General features: G+C 45.8%; 1 protein-coding gene across 1 annotated transcript in view; it reads left to right on the top strand.

Annotated features, from left to right (window-relative positions):
- The window catches only part of GAB2 (GRB2 associated binding protein 2), a 93288-nt gene that overhangs the window by 753 nt on the left and 76341 nt on the right, over positions 1-16194 (top strand). The gene's annotated exons all lie outside the window — the stretch shown is intronic.

Below are 16194 nucleotides of genomic sequence, written 5' to 3' on the forward strand. Positions count from 1 at the left end.
CACCCCGTTCCCAGGGGATGCTCGTGGCTTCCCCCCCTACCCCGTTCCCAGGGGATGCTCGTGGCTTCCCCCCCCCCTACCCCGTTCCCAGGGGATGCTCGTGGCTTCCCCCCCCCCCCCCCCCCCGTTCCCAGGGGATGCTCGTGGCTCCCCTCCCCCACACCCCGTTCCCAGGGGACGTTCGTGGCTCCCCCCGCTGCCAGGGAGAGGGCTGGGAGCATCTCCGAGCCCCCCGGCTCGGGGCAGGCGCTGCCGGGACCCTCTCCTTGGAAGCCGTGCGGCTCCGGGGAGGTCGGGAATACCTTTGCCCCCGAGAGGAAAGGCGACACATCTCGGGTATCTCCCCAGCACCCCCACAACGGTCGCTCTCCCCCTCCCCGCGCACGGTTCCTATTAATCATTGAACGTAGAGCCCTTTGAAGATAGCACCGGCAGCGCTTCGATAGCCGAGCGTGTCGGTAGCGGCTAAGATCAAACACTTCAAAGAAGTTGTAAAAAGAGGGTCCGAACGCCAGCTCTGTGACATTCCCCACTCACTGAAAGCAGTAACTGTTCCCTGCGCCCTCCGCCCGACGGTCTCGCCGCGCATCGTTAGCGCTCGGGGACGCGGCCACGTCGAGCTGCATCCCATGACTCGGCACATCGCTCCCCGGGATGCAGCCGGGGTCCTGCTCCCTGACTCCGGTGACCACCCTCTGCCAGGCTTCTGCTGGCTGGGATACAGCCTGCGGGAGGGAGCTGGGTGCTCTCCCTTCCTGCGGGGCACCGGCCACATCGTCCATTGGTCCCATTGCTTTTGCCCGCGTGTGTTTTGGGAACGGCTGGCGGAACGAGTGCAGCTGGCGTCTCCCAGTGCCTGTTACGGATTGATGGAAGCATCGCTGCCCACCCTTGAGAGGGTGGTGGGTGTCTGTAGCCCCATATCGCAGGCTGGGGCAGGGCTTGAGGGATATCTGATTTGTTGTCTGGTGTTATTAGCCTTGTCCAATATGGGTGCAGCCCCATAGGCTGCATCTCCTCGCGTTAGACTATGTACCTTAGCAATCCTTCCCTTCTGTGCCTGACCCCCTTTGAGGGAGGATCGGGTCGGCACGGGGTTGCGGGATGGAGCTGCAAGGCAATCCAGTTCTTCCCTGTCCCCCAAATGTACTGAGACAAAGGTAAAACCGGGTGTTTACGTGGGAGATATTAAACCCTTAATGCATGTAGGCAGGCTTTATGGGAGATGGACAGGATGGCTTTGTGCATGCTGAACTGTGGAGGATGCTTTTAGCTTAATGGAGCAAAGCACCTTTCTCTTGCAGAAATCAACTAATTGCTGATCCTGAGTCACCAGTGGCCTTAACTCATCAAATATCATTAGCTCTCCAGCATCCCGCCCCATGAAAGGGCGCTCACATCGCCTTCTGAATATCCAGCTTATGCTCCAGCATTCCAGCAAGAGCCGAAGAAATCTGCTAAATGCTCTATATGAGGGTGTGACATGCTGGTGGTTAGTGCTAATTATCCATGTGCATAAGAGTGCTTTTCATCCAGATACATCCCGAAGTGCTTTGCAAGCCACCTATGTTTTCAAAACATCCTTGTTCCCCTCAGAGGAAACGCAGCCGTGCTGAGATGTGCCCGGCCATCCCACGCAGCCTCCGCAGGGCAGGAAGCGATGTTCGGCAGATGTCACTCAAGTGGGATCTCTGTGCCGGAGCAGTCCCGGCACTGTGGTCAGTGGGACTTCCCTTCCAGTCACGCCAGTTGTGGTGGCTTCCTGCGTTGGTGGCTGGATTTGAAAAAGGCCTTAGTTTGGATTATGGTTTGCTTGGTGGTGCCCTGTCCCTTTGCTTTTTAATGCATTATTATTAATATTATAATATTGATATAGCTGCAGCATGCATTCAGGGGGTTGGTGTGTTGATCGAGTTGTTCTCTTTGATAGCTGTTCAGAGCAGGTAGGTGTGGTGGAGCCTGAGGCCGATGGCTTTGCTCTCCTAAAACCTGCCTTCATCTCCAACCAACCCACGTGGTTGGACTTTGGTTTTCATGTACAAAAGGTGGGTTTTCAGTCACCACAGTGTTACACTGGCCTCTGTATGGACTCAAAGGGAAGGTGCTGAATCGCTGGCTTTGCCACTTCTCCTATGCCTTTGGTCTGTATTCTCCTTTGACACCTCAAAGGAGGAATCTCAGGCTGCAGGATGCTGCTAATCAGGTTTGAAGTTCCTGCTCTGGCTGTATTGACATAGGGTAGATGATAGATTTATTTTTTCTTTGACGAGCATATTTCAAATGTACGTGCCTGCGTGTAGTTGTGTTGCTGATGCTATCCTTAAAGTGCTGTGCTTTTATAAGCCTAGTTTCGTTTTGGCATTACTTTTCAAGGAGATCTTGGGCAAGAGGGCCAGGTGCTGAATTTTCTTTCTACCTTTGATCCAGAATGGCTGGGGAAGGGGACTGTTCTCCACACCTGAGCCACACAGCATTAATCTGCATTCACGGCAGTAGCTGCTTGGTTTCAGTTCAGCGGGTTGTGTTTATGTGAGATTTAGTGATATTTTAAATAGAATCTCTTTGTACAATGCTCTGTTAAATGTTGGAGTCCAGAGTTTCTCTGCTGCTGGGTGACTTCCATCTAATCAAAAAATTACTGCTTCAAGGTTGAGATGAATTGTACGTCTTTTCTGCCTCGTAACTGGGGACAGGGGTTTTTGTAGACCCTAGGCAGTTTGGCTATGAACTTGGATGAGCCCTACAGATGCTACCGTAGTCTTGATAAAAAAGATAATCAAACAATTGAAGGTCAAAAGTAATGGAGATATCAAGATATCACCTGCCACTCCGTTTTCCTTGAAGCACCAAGCTCCATCATCCACTTACTTGATTTTATTATTTTTTTTTTCAAACAAACACTTTTATACCATTGTGGAATCATGGAATCACAGAATGGCTTGGGTTGGAAGGGACTTTTAAAGGTCATCGAGTCCAACCCATCCTGCAATGAGCAGGGACATCTTCAACTAGAGAAGGTTACTCAGAGCCCTATCCAACCTGACCTTGAATGTTTCTGGGGATGGAGCATCTGCCACCTCTCTGGGCAACCTGTGCCAGTGTCTCATCACCCTCAATGTAAGTGATTTCTTCATTATATCTAGTCTAAATCTCCCCTCACTTAGTTTAAAACCGTTATCCCTTGTCCTATCACAACGGGCCCTATTAAAAAGTCTGCCCCACCTTCTCCCCTTCTGATTTTAATGCATGAAAAGGTCTCCTCATACACAGTCACAGCACAGAGCTGTCCTTTAATTCTCCTCCTGGCTCCTTCTTAACATTCCCACGAAAAAAAAATAAAAAAAGAAAAGCTAGTCCCTAAACAAAACCCTTGGCTTTAATTGTGTGACCGATGAGCCGAGACCAGTGCATGTTGTGCTGGTCTGTACTGACTCACTGTCTCCTGGTGCTCTCTCACTCGACGTGCCTGTCTGTTGTCTCTTGAGTTAGACGTGGGTTTAGCGCGGAGTTTTGTATCTATCTGCTACCCGGCATGATGGGCTCCAGGGTTGGGCTCTCTGGTGGAAAAGCAATGTGGAAAAGAACTGCTGTTGTTGTAGAGGAGCTCTTGGCTTTCTATCATTAAATCAGTCTGCTTTGCCTGTTCATTTGTGTACTGTGAAGTCAGTGTTATTTTCTGTCTGGCTGAGATGTATGTCTACAGTTCTGACCGAAACAAAAGCTTCTCATCTTGTACTGGGTTTAGAATCCTTTAGTGCTCCCCCTGTCCCTGACTTGTTTAACTAGGGGGAGGAAAGTTTGGCTTTGGGCATCAGTGGTCATTTTTACACCAAGCAGCAGTTTAATCAAGATCATTGGCAGACCTGTTCCACTCTGATGGGGTGAGCAGAAGAGGTTAAGGAGGGTCCAACAGGCTGATTTACTAATGACAGCCCAGTGCCTAAGGGGTAACTCGCTGATGAAGAGTTTCTTTTGGCTCCTGAAGTAGACCCTTCATATCCCTCCTGCAGATGCATAGCAAGGATATCCTCACTAAATGAAGGTGTAGGGTGTGGACTGAAGTAGGACTACGGGAGCAGAGAAGTCCTAGGCTGCTCGAAAGGTTGGGGAGAAGAAAGGAAATCCCTTTAAGTCCACAGCAAAATACAAAGAAATAGGTATTAAGCAAAATTATGGGGTTTTTTTTCTCCTCTCTCTAAGGAGTTTTGACGGGGAACTCTCATATTCAGCTGTGCTGTGCCTAGTTCAGGGTGCTCCTCTCTACTGAAAATAGGCAACGGTTGCAGAAACTCAAGAGAAAAGCACTGGAAAATGAGCAGTAACCTAGAAAACATGGAAAGGCTGAAGGAAATTAGGTTGTTTTAGTCTAGGCATTAGAGGACTGAGAGGAGAAATAACAGTCTTAGGGTATATCAAAGGTAGCTATGAAGGGAAAGGGAGTAAACTCTTCTCTGTGGCCAGTGTTGGGAGTCCAAGAAGTGCTTAGCCTGAACTGCAATAAGGGAAACAAGTGTTAGGAAAAAACTGCTTAAACTCTGATTGCTGGAGGAGTGGAGCAGTGGAATAGATGGTTTGAGATGGGCTTGGAGTCTCCATTGGTGGAAGTTTTGATGGGCAGGTTGGCCAAAGAGGGCTTTTGAGGCAGTGGAATAAATTTGACAAATTCTCCAGAAGTCCCTTCCAGTGCTGGTTTAGATGAATTTATGGATTTTGAGCATGAACTCAGAAAGGAATAGCAAAGAGGCTTTTGAGCACGGCACAAATCAAGTCACCTGGATCTGCCAATGGGACTCAGGGCAGTCCTGTTACCCAATGCAGACAAGTTCTTTGTAGAAAGTTATGGCAGCAGTAACTCCATGACATTGCATTGTTTCACCCTGCTCCTCCCATGTTATCTCCAGGCTTGATTCAAACATTTTAACTGTTGTCATCTGCCCCATGATTCACAGGAGGGATAAATGCTTGCTCCACTGGAGAAGGTTTTGCAGGTCAGGGGGTGCATTTTGCTTGCAAGGGCAGTGCTCGCCAACACTGCTGCAGCACCACCTCTCTTGTGCAATGCTGCACAAAGGTCACGCCCCAGAATTTGTTTCTGCGCTGCATCATTGCCGTTGAGTCGAAACATACAATCTCTTCCCTGCAACCTTCTCTTGAGGTCGTTTTGTTTGAATGTCGGGCTGTGTTCCTTTGCCCAGTGTACCGTCTTCTGGCAACAGTCAGTTGGTACATTGTCATCGTGTTACTCTTGATCTAATAACTTGCTACTTGAAGGATGGGTATAGGGATGATGAAGTCAAACTGTTCTTGGTTATATCAGGTGAGAAAATAAGCAACAACGTTTACAATTCAGCTTTGGAGGTTCAGGTTGGATCTTAGGGAAGCTCCTCCAGAAGGAGGATCATGGTGTAGGTGAACAGGTTCCCACAGAGGCTGCAGAGTCTAATTCTTTGGAGGTTTTCAAGATCTGGCTACAGGAAATCCCAGCCGATCTGATCTGGTCACACCTCAAATGCAAGGTTGGACTAGATACCTCCCTAGGTGCCTCCAGCCAAACATTTCTGATACCTCTGTAGCATGGCACATTGTGGAGACACCGATTTAGAAAGCCGTGTAGCTGCTTAAGCCCAACTCCCTGTGCAGGTGGATAGTCCTTGTTTTCTTTTCCACCAACACAGGTAACCTGGGAAGAAGTGCTGTGCTAGGGCAGCTCTTCAGCTGCTGAAACTCAAACTGGTTTGGTCAGAGCTAACACTCTTTCTGAGGCGTTGCATCAATCAAGGTGGCCATGCCCGTACAGGGAAGGAGTCCAGATGTTGTGTGGGGAGTGAAATTGGTGTATTTTCCTGGTGCTTTGGTTTTGTTAAGGCAGCTTGAGTGAATCTCTAGCTGTCTGTCACGACTTCAGAGCTGGCTGATTGTCCTGGCAAAGTCCACGGTAGATGTAGAAGATTGATGGTGGCAAAGCACAGGTTGAACTTAAGAAAGACAAACAATACTTAAGGAAAGTGTAACAGGAAGCTGGCCTCATTTCTCTTTGGAAGAGAGCAGAAGTGATACTGAAACCATTTTTTTCCCCTCTCTTTCTTTTAGCAAGTGTCAGATGCAAGAGGTGATGTAATAGTGTTTACCAGACTGAAGCACATAATTTATAGTAGTGACTCAAAGGCAGAGCACTTATTATTTACTTGGATTATGGTAGCAGCTGACTGGGACTAGAGCTTGATGCACTGGGTGTTTGGTGAAGTGTCTGGTTAGATGGGGAAACCAAGGCATGGAGCAGGTCAGTGGTTTGGCCGCACTTGTGTTGGGGTTATTCCCACAGCTGGGAACTCAATTTGGCTTCATTACTTCCATCTTAGCCAAGGGGGTCCGAGCTGTTCACATGCTGCTGAGGGTGCATGAAACTACAGAAATGGATTGCAACTGACACACAGAAGTAGATCGTACTTCTAGTAAGGATTTAGACAGTGAGAGTGCCGAGGTCCTCTAGGGGCTCTCTAAGAGGAGTTGATCCAACAGATTTAGGATTTACTATTTTATATAAACTTCTTGTCCTTTCATTACTCGTTTCAAGTCTTTAAAGTCTCACTTCTCCATTAATAATGCTTAGGTAGGTCTTATAGCACCCAACAGTGGTGACAAAGTGTATTTGTCCCCATCTCAGGAGGTGGAAGAAATGAGACTTCAGTTTACTCCAGGGTGTGCAGAGAGCAGCAGCAGAGCCGAAGGTGCTTTCTGAACTTCTGTCGCTGCTGTAAAGCGTGGCATCTCCTTCACGTCTCATACCACCTCCATGGGATAGTCCCATCCTGCCAAGGATTTGGGAGAAAAAAAACAACAAAAAATTCCATTAAGCCCAGACTCAACAATATGCTAGTAATTATTATCCAACACCATCCTTTGGCTGGGTAATTTTATGGAGTTTTAATTGCGGCACACCTAGGCATATCGTTTAGCCAAGAGTCATCATCATCATGTAAATAGACTATTGTGATTTCCTTATTCAGAGCTGCCATTGGGAAGCCTAGCTCTGCCACCAGGGCTGTTAAGAGCCTGGCCCATGCCATCAACTGGGGCAGCTGGCTCTGGAGAGACTCCTGAAGTTGCTGAGCATCCAGAAAGTCTCTTGGAGCATGCTGGACCTCTGCTGCAGGTCACTGAGCAGCACCTACGGCAGCACTTCTCCGGTTGGGCAGTGCAGATGCATAAGCCAGGAGTAGATTTGCCTCCAGAATTTGATTTGGTATCTCCACAGTCTAGCTATAGCTCCTGTAATTCTGTTCAAGTAACAAAAAAAAACCTCGAAAAAGAAAAATCCCCATTCTTGTTGGCACATTACATGAACTCTGTGCCTCATCTCTACTCCTTTGTCAGCATTTAGCACCGTGGGCTTGAAAGGAGCAGAGCGCGGAAAGGCTGGGTTGGGTTTTTGTTTGTCTATCCCACTGTCATCCCAACTGACAAGTCACCACTGTTAGTAATTACTTGTTTCCACCCTTGCACGCCACTAAGTCGATATCCCACCATGGCTGGATGCTTTTAGGCAAAAGCTTTCAGAGCTGCTGGCCTGAAAATGCTGGTACAAAGCGGGCCAGGTCTTTCTCTCACAGAGGATGGGTAGGTTTGCTTCCCTTAGGCTTTTTCGGTCCAAATCTGGGGAAACTGGATCAGCACCTGAACACCATTCTGCCAAGTGAAGCCAGCTTTGTGTTTATCGCACGTTAAACCAGCAGCTAATTGGCAATGAACGCGGGAAGCTCTATAAATGCAGTCAGTATATAGCATCTTTTTTCTGTCTTATTCATAGTTAGCAACAGAAAGAGCAAATATTCAGGATGTGGAATAGTGGAGAACAGACCTGAGACCTTAAAAAGAGATCCAGGCCACGTGCACGCTTCTAGGCAAACACGCCTGCACCTAAGGCCTGCCTGCAACAACCTGATTTTAGGGTGTATAAAGAGGAATTCCTCAAGGTCAGCATGCAAACCCGCACAGTGCAGTCGTACATAAGTCATCAATCATATCTAGCCAGAAAGCAATTGAAATATGTGCTCTGTTTAATTTTTTTTAAAAAAATTAAAATATTAAATAAAATCGGCCTTGGTTCAGAAAAAGAATAAAATAAAAGAGCCAACCTTATAATCGTCTTTAGCTTGCAAGCTGTTACTTTAAAGAACAGGAGGAAAATATGAGTGCTGGAAGCATATGTTTCTTGCTGTGTAAGATAGCCAGCGGTGCCTGTTTCTCCAGTGAATCTGGAATAATTTGATGCCAGCAATGTGGGGGAGGGATTTCATCTCTGGAGTTGTCTTTTCGTACTTGATTCCTTTTTTTTTTCTGAGCTCTTGCGCAGTTTTCCTGGAGAAGGTTAGGATCTGGGAAACCTTGCATCATTCTGGTTGTCTGCATTACGCTAATAGCCAGAAACTAACTTCTCTCTCCAAATGTGAATATTGTCACCCCAAAATGGTGCCTGTTTAGGATAGGAGGTTCACTTTTGGGACAGAAATGGGACATTTTTATGTATAGTTTAAACCTGGATTTGAGGCAGGACCAGTTGAGAACAGCTTCTAGACATTTCTGTACTAAGTATTCAGACTGCTTCTTCCTTTCTGTTGCTTGGAAAGCTTTTTCATCTTCTTCACATGTCCTCTAAATTTTTAACTCCTCTATGCTGAGTCTCTCTTTTTTTTCCTGTAACCTATTGAGACAAATATCGTCAGGTTGTTTTTTTTTATTATTATTATTTATTATTACTATTTATTATTTCTATTGCTTCCCAGTGTGTTTTGAACATCTCCGAAGTATTTCCACCATGTCTTCTGGATTCAAGATGCTGTCCTAATAGCATCTCAGTACTTGTTGTGCATCTTATTCCGTTTAAACATAGTATTTTCCAAAGGCGTTTGCTTTGGAAGGCGTTTAGGCATCTCTTTGGGGGAGTTCCAGCTCTCGCATCCATATGGTAAGATGGAAATAACATTTTGAGTCAAAGATTTGTGAACTTTTGAATTTTGTAGATTTTCACCAAATAAGTTTTGTTGATGATCACAACTGCTGCCTCGCCCATTTAGGTTCCTCGCTGACCTTCTGAACATCCCCATGGACTTCTGTGTGACTGCCAAAGGATGCAAATTGACTTGCTGAACAAACTACTTGGCCACTTAATGTAATACCCAAACAGGTTTTATATCTCATTTCCAAAACTGATTAGTAAACCTTCCTTTCCCTTTTCTGTTAACACTGAGGTGTCTTCTAAATTTTCAGCTTCAAAGAGCTGTGTCATGCGTGCATTCTAGGTCTGGCACTTTGTGCTGATGTTGAACTCATCCATACTTACATTTGCATTTTTTTTAATCTCATGGTAATGTCAGTAATCATGTTAAATGGGGTTATTAGTCACTGCTGCTGATCTGTTCTGTAGATCTTCATCCACATACTTATTTAAGCATCTTCTGGGGCTTTTTTGTTTATGTGTAGGGGAGATATGTGGGGTTTCTACAATTCCCTGGATGCTTTTGATTTGAAACAGTGCCCCAGGGAAGATTAGTTGTGTATTTCAGCTCAGACTTTCAATACTCCTTAGCTGCCTCTCCCTTGCAAAGTCCTGCTCGCTGCCCCTATAGAGGCCACATTGACACCTCCAGATCTCCTGGAGCACTGGAGCAGGCTGCCCAGGGAGGTGGTTGAGCCACCTTCCCTGGGGGTGTTTAAGGCGTGGGTGGACGAGGTGCTAAGGGGCATGGTTTAGTGTTAGATAGGAATGGTTGGATTCAATGATCCGGTGGGTCTCTTCCAACCTGGTGATTCTATGATTCCATGATTCCTTCCTTCTCTACCCTACTTCTACACGAGTACTGTGCTTGAGAACCATCCAGCACAGGAAGGGGCAAAGACAATAAATGCCCCTTTTGGCTTATTGAGAGCAGAAAACAGCCACTCTGCTTCCATGTCATGAGTGCCACACACAGCTCATTTGATTCTGGGTCTCTGTGTTGTTCCTAAATAACTCCCTCCAGATAGGAAGCTCCCAAGAAAACCTCATTTGCTTTTACCCAAGAAGAATCAATGACTTGAGGCTTGTGTTCTCCCTCTCTGTCGCCTTCCCTGCCTCCCTTGCCTACTGTACGCTGCACATAACGTCAGACCAGAGTTTCCAGCGAGGCGATGGGGAACAGAAAAGCTCATTGTTTCAGGGGTCAGGGCGCAGGGCCAGGGTGGCAGGAGAGAGGGGAGAGGAGGTGGTGGCTGAGACCCACTGCTACCTCCAGATTGGTCTTATATTAGCTGTAGTGGCTGCCATGTGGGCAGCGAGCAGTCTGTGACTGTGGCAAGTTTAAAGCTTTTAAGGGAGAGGAATAAATAAAATAAATTAAAGAAAGAAAAGAGAAGATGGACAGAATACATGGGATTTGGGGAATGACAGGGGTCCTTCTTGTTCTGGGTGGATGGAGGTGCTGAGAAATGGTGCAGGCTGGTGTCTGCAGGAGGCTAGAAATTGGGGATTCATGTTTGTACCTAGCCCTAACTGTTTGGATCTGTCTCTGAGCCCTCTGTGTGCATGGAGTGAGGCAGGACAGGGAGATTTTCTGCCAGTGATCAGAACTTTATCCTGGAGCAATGTGTGTGTGGGTGGACCCCTGACACCAGAGTCTTTGGAGAAGGGTGACGAGAGTGATTAGGAGCCTGGGAAAGCTTTACACCAAACGCCTCCAAAACAGTGAGGGGTGGCCACCTTACAAAGAAAGTGAATGAGAAAGTGCCCTGATAAAAGCCTGCAGGGGTGCAGTCTTTGCAGAGCAAGGCCAGCGTTTTAGCTTGGCTTGCAGGACTTCCTAAGGGAGCACCCCAAGGACCTTCTCCTGGGAGGTGGCACAAAGTATTTGGCACATCACCAAAGCACAGTGGGCCCTTATTGCAGGTGGTGGGTGTCCCAGCACCCCGTCACCTGAACCCACCCATGGAGAGGTGAGATTTGCACTCAGAAAAGGTGTTTCAACAAACATCAAACATAGAAGGAGAGCCTCTTGCAGATGTTAAAGCTTGCAAGATCTTTTTGTCTTTGCCATCCTCCAGCAAGTTCTGCCTCCACTATAGATGTGCTGTGGGGGAGAAACAAGCCTCTTCCTAACAAGTCTCAATTTGCACCTTTTAAAGGAGATGAGAGATGAATAATGCAAGTATCTGCAATGTTGAAGCTGATACTGTGAAGTAAACACTGGAACAAAATCGGTGTTTTGAGGTTTCAAACAGTTGAGAACAGGACTTTCCTAGTGATGGGGCTCCCTCCACCTGCCTTTTTGGAGTTTCCACCTGCAACAGGGTGTGCTTTGGTCTGAGATTAGCTAGGTCCATCATCGTATCCATGGAGTTGCTCCCAGAGCTGCCTTTTGAGCTCTTGCCTTGCACTTCCTTTAAAATCAACCTGAGAGAGGGCCTGAAAGGATCAGGCCATTGTCTCAGACACTTGCAAAACATGTTGGCTGAGGCTTCAACTGGGAACCAATCAATACACTCTTTTTAGCGTCAAATCAGTGCAGCCAGCTGGCGTGCAGACAGGCTGATGTATCATCTGCTGTCACAGGGAGGCATACCGAGGAATGAGGTTTGAAGACAGACTTATGTGTAGAGAAGAAGGTTGTCTATAGTTTTGTTTGGGGTTTTTTTTCAAAAAAAAAGCCTTCACGTCCAGCAGAAGGCAGGGGCATCTTACAAGGTGGGGTCGTGGACGGTGCTTCACAAAATACACTCAGTAGTGTAATTTAGATGTTCATGGTGGGGCTAAAAAATAGTATTTGTCTTGGGGCAGATGGAAATTGGGCCTTGCATTGATCTGGTTTTCAAACTGAAAAGCAAATTCTGTCCTGTGCTACATGTAGAATGTTCATGAGGCTTTTTGCATGAGTTTTTTAGTTAACTAGGGTGTTTGATGAAAATATTCTATTTGTGATGTTTCCTTATCCATCCTGCCTCTTGGAAGAGTCTGCCATGACCCACTCAATGCTGTTAAATGCACTCATTAAGGCTAGGTAAGGTGAAGTGTGGACCTGCTGCTCTGACATGCTCATAATTTCAGATAAGATGAAGTTGTTGAGTACCACTTGGGGATGAGAAGCTTCAAGATTTGCATTTGTAATTAAGAATAGTCTTTTAAAGCCTATTCTTTGCATTTCTTTGTACCTGAAGCCTCCTGCTAACCAGCTGTAGCTCAGGTTGTGAAGGTAGGCGAGAAGCCAGAATGACGTGTTTGGGGTTTACGTGCTCCCCTGTGCTGTGTGCACTACTGCTGAGTCAGCTGTAATTGAGGCAAGGTTTGATCTTTTTTCAGTGTGGAAAGGCCTGGTCAAAACCTTGGACTTGTTTCCTTCAAAGTATGGGAGAATTTTGACTCATTATATATAATTAAAAAAAAAAATCAGTATGCTAGAAAACCAGACAACAAAGAAAGATCAGAAATGGAACTCCTGTGCTCTCAAAGTTGCATCTCAGACATCCATTCCCAGTCAGCATATATCCCTGGATATTGTTGTATCTGCTTCTCCAGTTTTCCCACCTTTATCCTTTTGTATCCAAAGCCCAGTGATGTGTGATGTTAGCTGGGCTTCGGTTCATTTTCTTTCCCCCAGCCTTTGGTCCTTGCACTTTCAACTTTCTCACTAATATTTATCTACATACCCTGGCTATTACAGGGTATTGGCATTATAGCACCAAGATGAGTTGCAAACACGAATGATTTTAGCCTTGCATATCCCAGCAGAGCAAAGAGTTGGTGCAAGGGGCTGGACACTTGATTTGTTTCCCACCTTTCCATCCTTCTGTTGCTTGCAGGACTCTTGGGTCTTTGTTGTCCCTGCTTTGTAAATAGGAAATTAAAGTGTATAGATATTAAGTGAATCTTTCAGGGTCTGCAACACGTCCATCACAGAGTTGGGAACCAGACACCAACATCCTTCAGTCTCATCTTCGTCTTAGCCATTGCTAAGCTGTATTCTGTCATGCGCTGTCCCTGCAGTCTCATGTTAAGAAACTCCAAGTTTTCTGAGCCAAGTTCACCTCGTGTGTGCCTTGCCTTGAAGTCCATCAGATGAGGTCAGGAGTGAATTCAGCCTGTTTAAGAACTCAGTCCGGCTGCCAGACAGGAAAATCTGATGAGCGGAAAGTCAATCAGACATGGGAAAGGAGGGGGAAAAGGCAAGCGGTTGTTGCCGGCACTGCATTCGTTGTGGCTTGGCAGTGAGTTTGTGCTACATTGCAAACATTGGTGGATTTACTCTGTTTTGGGAGTAAACACGTGGCAGTGCACACGTGTGTGCTGGTAGGTGAACTCAGTTGGGTAATAAGAGTAAATCTTGCTCTCTGTTTGAGAGTCAGGGCCTAAAACAGGGTATAAAAGCGATGCGTATAATTTTGTATGGTGAGCTGGTAATTTACTGTGATGTTTTGGCCATCCACAGAACAGCTAGAGGCTGTTAAGATAATTTAGTAGAGGTTTGTGGTTATAAATACGTTTCCATCATGACTAAGGATTCTAATAGGTATTAAATTCAGCCAAGGGGTTTCTAACATTCTATTTTTTTATTACATACTCCCCAGCATTTCTGTTTTGTTATATTAATTTTAAGGAATAAGCTGAGGGATGGCTTATGTTCATTAATGTATAAAATGGAAGGTGTAAAAGGAAAAAAAACCAACAACACTGGGTGATGCAATTCATTTGGTATAATCTAGTTGTTCAGCAGTGGAGCTCTGAGTTGTCATACTTTTGGCTGCTGATAATGTAGATCTGTTGAGTGATGTGCAAAGCTTTGTAATGCAATTCTTTGTCGTATACATGTTTTACACATTATTTTGGGTAAAAGGGACGTCTTCTCCATCCATATTGGCCTCATGCATGATAAGTTGTGCAGAATTAAAAAACAGTTTTTGAAATTTTAACACAACTGTATCCAAATGTCAAAGTGCCCACTGTGCTCAGGACCTCAAAACCCCCAGGACCTTAGCACTGGATTTCCAGCCATGTCCTGCGTCCATATGAAGACCTCCCTTCTATCTCTGAGAAGCAGGCAATGTGAGAAGCAATGTGATCTGCTGTGGGAATGCCTTGGCTCTCCTACTCTGCTGTCTTATTCTGAATAATAACAACAAAAATTTTGAAGGCTTAGTTTGGAATTGGTTAGCTCTCCAAAAATAGTCTCTCCCTGGAGCTATCTCCTACTTCCTGCTGGGCTGGAAAAGCTGTGCTGACAGCCTTTGCACTTGGATATTTAGGCATCTTTTGGAACCTAGAACATGAAGGAATGCAAAATAATAGAGGAAGTAAGTAGAACTTGTTAAATCTCAGAAAAAAATCCCCCGCACACACCCCTCCCACACAGAAAGGCACCTGAGCCAAACTCCAGTCTTTAAAAGTATTTTTGAGATCTTCCAGGTTGTGGAGCTCAAAAGTTTTTGAGATCTTCCAGGCTAGACCCTCTTTCTATAAATAATATCTCTTGACTTGAATGCATCTGAGCTCCTGAAAAGTTTGGACCCTGAACAGGACTCTCTGCATCCAGAGCTGTGTTGCCTCCAACTCTGTCTTCATTGTGTTGGAGAGGAAAAAAAAAAAATCCAAACAACAAACTTGTGTTATTTTGTTATATTGGAAGGTCTCTGACAGTCTGAAGGAATAGCTGATACCATCTGGTCTATCTTAGGAGTTTGTCATCAGGAGTTTTATCTCCGCTCGCCTTTGGGATGATGGGCTCAGCCTGGAGGCAGCAGGCTCAGAGGTTTCCTCTCCACAGCTCTCTTTGTAACCTTATCTCTCCTTCCTCCTTTTCATCTAACGTTTACAGGGTTGTCAGTAGGATCCCACTTTTCCCAGTGTGACTTGTATTTTGCTTACTGAGGTTTTATGGCGCTGAGTAGAACCATGTCTGCAAGTCCATCTTAAGATGAGTAGGAATGAGCACAGAAAGGCTAACGTGGCCATCCCTATGCTGTAGAGCATCCTGGAAACCTACCCTGAACCTCTACCTTGACACCCAGCCATGCTGTGAGGAGCAACCCTTGTTCCAAGCAGGACTCCACAAATCTAAGGCCAAGATACATAAAAGTAGAATTATTAACTTGACTCAACGTGTGGTGAGCCTGGGCTTGGAAAGCTGGAAAAATCCCTATTTCCAAAGTGGTTGATTAGCAATCTTAGTGTGAAACTCGTTCCCCCATCCTCCCACTTTCCATAGAGATTAGTAGGATGATGCGGGTGACTCGTATTTCACCCTGCTGTCTCCCCAGACACACCAGCACCAGCTCTAAAATCCATGTCGGGAACAGAAGTTCAGAAACAGAGTCTCAACCTTTTCCGGCTTGTTTTTCCCATCTGTTTTTAACAGTGTGTTCCTGCCACTTGGACTTCTCTGGGCTCGATCTTGTGATCCCTGATGTGGTATGGCATTTCCAGTTTATTAGGAATGCTTTTGTTTATTTGCTGGTGGGATTTTTTCTTTCTTTCTGTCTTTCTTTTTCTTCCTTTTCCCTAGGTTGAGTGGAGGCTTTCTGCCTTGGCTGCCAATACAAACGTCCTCTCTGTGCTGGGAGGTGCCACCCACACCCGTCCTCTCAGCAGTCAGGGCAGTTATCTCAGCAGCTGCAAGTCCCTTGAGTGGTTTGGGGCCTTTTATTAAACAAAAAGGAAGGCTGATTATTTTTTCTGTCCCTTTCTACCATTTTTTAATAAAAAGCCGAGTCTTGGAGCACTGAAGCAAGTGAACTTCTAAAAATCAGTCATCTCTTTTTTAACTTGCTTAAGGAAGACCAGCAAGAAGGGACTTGGGGCTTGAGTTTGCTGATGGCATTTTCAATTTACTCAGCCTGTTTCTGCTTTTCTTAGCAGATTGAGTTTATTGCCTGTTGCACACAAGCACGACTTTGTTTCTAAGCTGAAGGTGGCTGGACCAGCCTTCACATTACTCCATCTCTCCATTTTGCATAGAAATCGCTACGTTTCCTCTAGTGCTGGACAGATGAGTATCAATGCCAGAACAATACTTGGGATTGTGGATCAGCACTGCCCACAGAGCACTACTCTCTGTAACCTGCATGTTCTTCTCTAAAACCTCCTTTGTTTTCCTTGAAATAAATGAAGCAATAAATTTCAGAGACATTCAGTCCCTGGCTGGCATGAATACCCATGTAAGAATTAAAAGATGA

The sequence above is a fragment of the Phaenicophaeus curvirostris genome, chromosome 1, assembly GCF_032191515.1.
Source record: "Phaenicophaeus curvirostris isolate KB17595 chromosome 1, BPBGC_Pcur_1.0, whole genome shotgun sequence".
NCBI lineage: Eukaryota > Metazoa > Chordata > Aves > Cuculiformes > Cuculidae > Phaenicophaeus > Phaenicophaeus curvirostris.